The sequence below is a fragment of the Olea europaea genome, chromosome 3, assembly GCF_002742605.1.
Source record: "Olea europaea var. sylvestris chromosome 3, O_europaea_v1, whole genome shotgun sequence".
Lineage (NCBI taxonomy): Eukaryota > Viridiplantae > Streptophyta > Magnoliopsida > Lamiales > Oleaceae > Olea > Olea europaea.
This window is the reverse complement of record NC_036239.1, coordinates 6,729,160-6,735,616: the sequence shown is the minus strand read 5'-3', so window position 1 is coordinate 6,735,616 and position 6,457 is coordinate 6,729,160. Positions and strand designations below refer to the sequence as shown.

Here is a 6,457-nt window from a genome sequence, read left to right as displayed (position 1 = left end):
TCACAAATTCAATTGTTGGACAATCGATGACGCTGGATGAATGTGCGTTAAATTCATCATCATTAATTGCCACTTCTTCGGCTAGTTCTTTTGTAATTAGTTTGTCATCTGTTTTATGCTCTTCTTCAATAATTGATATCCCATCGAGTTGAATGGTCGGTTTACAATCTAAATTCACTAGCAATGATAATTATTTTTCTTTCAACATTTTCAAGTGGATTATATTCCCACCTTTTAAATTCATCCCAAAATACGGAATCTCCTGTACGTATTTTGCTCTCATCCAATAGAGCAAGGTCATTATAATATTTTGCATGTGCCTCTTCGTTCAACAGGGTTGGACCAACTCCCTTAAGAATGATGTCATCATTTGGATGTGTAGATATATATATTTGCCTATTGTTATCTATTTTAATTTTTGATTCGTAATCTAATTCCGTTCATGCGTTCTTGATAATCGATAAAACTATGATATATAATTTTCTTTTTTAAGACAAATTAAATTTATCCTAACCACGACCCAAATCTATTAGTAACTTGAATTTGAATGGTTAGAACGCATTAAATTATAGATTATCTAGGCAATTGCACACATAATAAATGTTATTCCTAACCTCTATTACACATATGTTAATTTTGCCACGTTCTGAACTTGTTATGAGTTTTCCAACACCAAACAAGCAACTAATTAATTATCTAATTAGTGACCAAACAATTAAATAATGCAATAGGTATGCAAAATTAATCAAGAAATGCAAGAAATACTAAACCTATTAGTCTTAAATTAGAAATAAATAACAAATATGGTTCATCTTCATCCAATACAAAAAATGGTTCTAACCTTACATATTAATATATAAATTACAAAAAAGAAAAAGAAAAATATCACCCGAATCATGAAATAAATCAAAAGATATTGATTTTCAAGTCCAATGTTGAATTCTACAAATTTTTGATGTAATTGAGCTGCAATTCCTTGATATGGCTTGATCTTCTATCTCAAAATATAATAATTAGTCCCTTGCTCCTGATGATACTATTGTATATGAAGAGACAAGATAGGGTTTTTTTTTTTAAATGTGTAATCCTTGTTCTCTATTTATAAGAGCCAGAAAATAGGTCAAAATTGCGTACAATTTAGGCCTCAAAGAGTTTGAAGGAAATGGCTGATTCGTTTGCGAAAAAAGCCCCATGCGCAAACAAGCATAACCACTGTGCACATGCACCATATGGCTCTCTGATCAAAACTTTGGGGTCTTGCTCTCGCACACCAGACACCGATTTTCGAGGTGTTGTCCCTAAGTAGCTTTTGGTATTTTGGACATATCATTCTCTTCCGATATCTTCTTGAGATAATTCAAAGTGAGTTGAAAAACTAACTCAAAATGTTACAATTATTCTAGATGTAAAATTTTTCTAATTCGAAAGTTTGCTCTTCGAAAAATGGGTCTCAAGTTGAGGATAAAATTTCTGAGCATAACTTTTTCAATTGGAAATTGATTTGAAAAAATTTTCAACTATATTTCACTCCTTTAACCTCCAATTACATCCAAATGATCATACATGATCTTCAATCATTATTTTATGGTACGAATCAACTATAGAATGTTTACACTTTGGTCCCCAAACTCTAGATTTCTTCCTTTTTAACCATTTTTTGTTCATTTCTTTTAATTTCACCAATTTACATTGAGTTCAACCTAACAAATATAATTAACACATAATGGGTGAGTTTTTGAAGAATTATCCACAGTGCCCTCATATAAGTGTGGTGGTGGAGCTTGTACCTATGGTTAAGTTTTTGCGGGGACTTGATATTGAGAAGCAAGATATTGGGTATGTTTTGATGAATATCTGAAGTTATTAGGGTTTAAGCTAGAGGGAACAATGAGTGACTCTGTAGTATATTTAGTTAGTATAGGGGTAAATCCAAGGGATACGGGCCCAATGGCAACATATTATCCGTATTTCTTGGGAATGGGGGTTGGTACTATGATCAAATCGCTCGTGGATAATTTGGTCTCATTGCGTTTGCCGGAAAAGATTTTGGCAAGGATGTTTGAGAAGCGGGCATATACTCTTGTGTATGATCTTGAAGAGACTGTGAAACCAAATGTCGATTGTTTGATGAGTTTTGCGATTAGAAAGGAAGCGCTTGCTTCGGTTATTGCACAGTACCCACAGATTCTTGGATTGCCTTTGAAGGCCTTTTCAACTTGAAGCTCAAGATTGATCTTGATGGTTTTGCTTCTCTGATTGAAAAGATGCCACAAATTGTTAGCCTCAACTAAAATGTGATTATGAAACCTCTTGACTTCTTTCTTGGTCAGGGTATTCCCACCGATGATGTGGTTAAAATGGTCATTAAAGCCCTGTTTGACTCACATTATTTCAAAAAAAAATATTATTAAACAATGATTTAACATCATTTCAATATGCATTCTTTAATAAAATAATATTACATACAAATCCAAAATATTTTCTTATTTTTAATCACACATTTTCTATCAATACATTATTCAAAAATGCATTTTTATGAAAATAATGTGGCTTAAACAAGGGCTAAGTGTCCCTAATTACTTTCTCTGCAAGCTAGGCTCATGAAAAACGGTTATTACTGTTTCAAGAGTGAATGGGCAGGCTAGTGAAAGAGCGCGTAGAGTTCCCCAAGTACTTTACTTATAGCTTGGAGCGAAGGATTAAACCAAGGTACCAAAGGTTACAAAGCACGAGGATTAGATGTTCTCTCGCATGGTTCCTCAATTGTAGTGATCTAAAAGTTGAAGAGAGAACGAAGACTTGATGCCATCTCCTTCGTGCCAAAATTTGAAGTTTTGAGCCATTTTACACCAAACTGGAATCATCTTTAACCCATTGCACCAAAACTTATATAAAACGAATAGTATTTAATCATTTGGTTCATTTTTTATTCTTAACTAAATAAATAATTGCGGTAAATTAACGATAATATTAAATTCATTAATAAATTTAATTAATTCCTTAACTATTAATGATTACTTTATTAAAATTTATTAAAAATGTGCATAATAATAATTATTATTATTATTTATTGTATCAAAAATGTATAACAAAAATGACACAAATATCCTTAATATTTTTATTTATTTATTGCAAAATGAAAGAGAGAGATAAAATTGTTTTTAACCATTTGATGCAAAATATGTTGCTATATTGAAAAAACTTTGCACCATTTTTTGATGCAAAATGGTGTTTTGGTGTGTGCATTGGAGTTGCTTTGAGGATCATGCAAAGAAGGCATCTGATCAAGTTTGAACAATAAAAACTATTATTTTTTCCCAATAATAATTTAAAAGGGAATAATTCCGAGAAGTAGTTAATAGCACTCAAAGTTGGACTTTTTTTTTAGTTAAAGTTAAGAAAAATTATGTAAGTCAACCTTGAAATTAACTTATGATAATGTTAATAATGCTGTTAAACGTCAACTGTGAAACGTCTAAACCATAATTTGTTAGTTCGCACGCAATCATTATAACATATTTTCATTAAAAATTGCTTCAATAATGTATATTTTTAATTTCATTGATGACTTAGTTACAGTTAAGTGGGAATTAAAATCAAATTTTTAGTAAATTTTAATAAAAGTTGATGAAATACATAATTTAAATGTTGTGCAATATTTCATAAAATGTGTTATTAAAATTAGTTGTTGACTTAATTTCGACCAATTTTGGCCTAATAATTAAATTTATCATTTAAAATGTTTTTCCTTAAAGATGATAGGAGCAATAATTCTTTTTTTTTTTTTCCCTATCTAACTTTAGAAGGATGACTCAAGTCGGATTTATTGATTAAGATCAAGTTAAAAAATTATCAAGTTTGTTTAATTTAATTCATTTCATTTTTAGAAAAGGAAATCTTGTGTTACAATACAAAAGTAAACAATGTGAATTATTAGATAATAGAAGTCGAGTTGCTTTACAAACGCGTTAAACCGTTGCACTTTTTGTTTTTTATTTGTAAAATTTGAACGAATTGTTCCAGCTAATTCATACTCACATGGCCCCGTTTGGCACCCATTACATCTCATCAAATTAAATTAAAATTTTCTTTCTCATATTTTCAACCACACAATTTTCAATAAAATAATATTACAAGTAAATCGAACATTTTTTATTCTTTTACAATCATCAATTTTTCAAAAAAATATTATTCTTCATATTAATCAAAATTAATGGGAGCCAAATAGGGCTAATCCTATGAGTTTTCAAAACATAGAAAAAGTTTAAAGGGCACTGGAAATCTTGTTTACAAAACCTTTTCATTGAGAGTAATACTATTTATAGTTGCTCACTGCGGTAGTCGTCCTACTTTATATTTTATATGGCGATTTGTGATTTGATATATTAATGTGATAATTTTTTCTTGCCTCATATATCAAATCACTAATTATCATATGTATACAACGATTCTTATAGTGAGTGACTGTAATTAGCATTAATCTTTCATTTAACAACCGTTTTCTTGAAAGACATGTATATATTGGATAAACCACTGTCCCAAAAGAATAATGTTAGAAGCACAGTCAAAATCCTAGAAAGCGGGGAGGTGATTTAATGAAAAATATTACTGTGTTTTCAATGAGTCAATGATAGAATGTTATGTGATATTATGACAAATATTATATTAATTATTCTGACACTGTAGCATGTTTGTGTATATATTTTGACCTTTTTGGTGGTTAAATTAGTGCCACAAAGAGATATTTAGGGCTTGTTTGATAAAGTTATTTTTTTGTTAAAAAATTGATAAATATTATTTTTAACTACATATTTCATTTTATTCATACCTTTAATCCACTTTTTTACCATACATTTCATGGAATCCACCAGTTTTTATCAACTTTAATTGTTTAAATTATACATTAAACATATTGTTTGATATTTCTTCTTGATTCGTATCCTACCCTTCTTTTTCTCTCTAAATTGTGGTATCTTTATTTTATTACACCTATCATGATCGAAATTAGTTAAAATCCCCTTCTAATTTGATTTGGAAGAGGTCATAAACTCCAATCTCACTTAGTGTCTGTTAAAATTGTGTATGCCTAACGGCCCTAACCTATGACTAAACAAAGGAAGATGAATTACTTACATGAAATTTGTTATTTTATCAATTCTTTGGACCGAGTCAGGATGGATTTAATTATGAAAAAGTAAATAGAGATTTACTTAAGTAGTACGAGTATGACAACTATTAATGGTATCTAAGTCAAGATGCGATTTTTTTTGTGAAAGTCCACTCTTAAGGGGCATTTTATTAAGTACCCAACCTTCGACCACTGGGTTTCCCCTACCCTACGTTCTCTTATTTCTCCAATCCACAGCCCATCAGCCCTGTGTTTCCCCAACCTCACAGCCCGGTCGACCCCCCAGTTTCCCCCACCCCATCTCCAACATGCTCACAGCCTGGTCGGTTTCATTGAAACTATTTGTGTTTACCAATTTACGGATAATATTAACAAAGTCGAGATTAGTCTATTCATGAAATTGAGACCTAAGTGCTAAAAAAATGAAATATTACTTAAGTATCAAGAAAAGTATTCGAGTCCACTAGTTGGACGTAGTATGCTATATTCCTTTTAGGATAAAACGTAAATACTAAGGGTGCGGTTGGTTTAGTTTTTTATTTTCGGTTTCAAAACGTTTTTAGTTTTCCTCGAAAACGGCGTTTCTTGAGCGTTTTGGGAATTTATAACTGAAAATGCTCAAAATGATAAAAGGTCATTTTGCATTTTCAATTATAAATTTTAACTCGTTTTCAAAAATGCATTTTCGAAAACGACGGACCAAACGCGTTTTCCGTGTTTTCGAAAACGGAAGACAGAAAATGGCCCGAAAACACCTAAATTGTGTGGCGCCTTCAATCAGTTTATCAAGTATACTTGTAAGCTAGTCACAGTTTGACGGATCCAGAATTGGATCCAAGAACGGGCTACAAAATTTCAAATCGGACTGCTACGCGGGAAAAAAAAATTTACACATAAAAAATTGATTTAAAAAAAAAATTAAAAATACCTTTGGACCTGTGTTGGGGGGGCTACAGCCCAACCAAGCACAGGTCTAGGTTCGGCCTCAATGAGAAAAGAAAATGGAGCACCTGACAATGCACCTTCACAGACCAAGAACTACGAAATCACCCCTTTTACTCTGGGGTGACGGAGGGATCGTACCATTCGAGAAGTTTTTTTCATGCTTTTTCCGGAGGTCTAGAGAAAGCTGCAATCAAAAGGATTGATGCATAGATTCGACTGGACAAATCAAATTCTTACACAATTGTTAACGTAATTATCTCAACCTTTTTGCTTCCATTTCGTCGACTTACGACTCTTTTTCGATAAAAGCAAAAGAGATTTGGTTCACAATTGGTTAGTGGCAGACAATGAAAGTGAGGAGGAACGACTTCAAACTAGATTGTG

The 6,457-nt window shown here is 31.6% G+C and overlaps 1 pseudogene; it reads left to right on the top strand.

Moving 5' to 3' along the window:
- Nucleotides 1–1,723: 1,723 nt before the first annotated feature.
- On the top strand, nt 1,724–5,546 carry LOC111377750 (annotated as a pseudogene).
- Nucleotides 5,547–6,457: the final 911 nt, after the last annotated feature.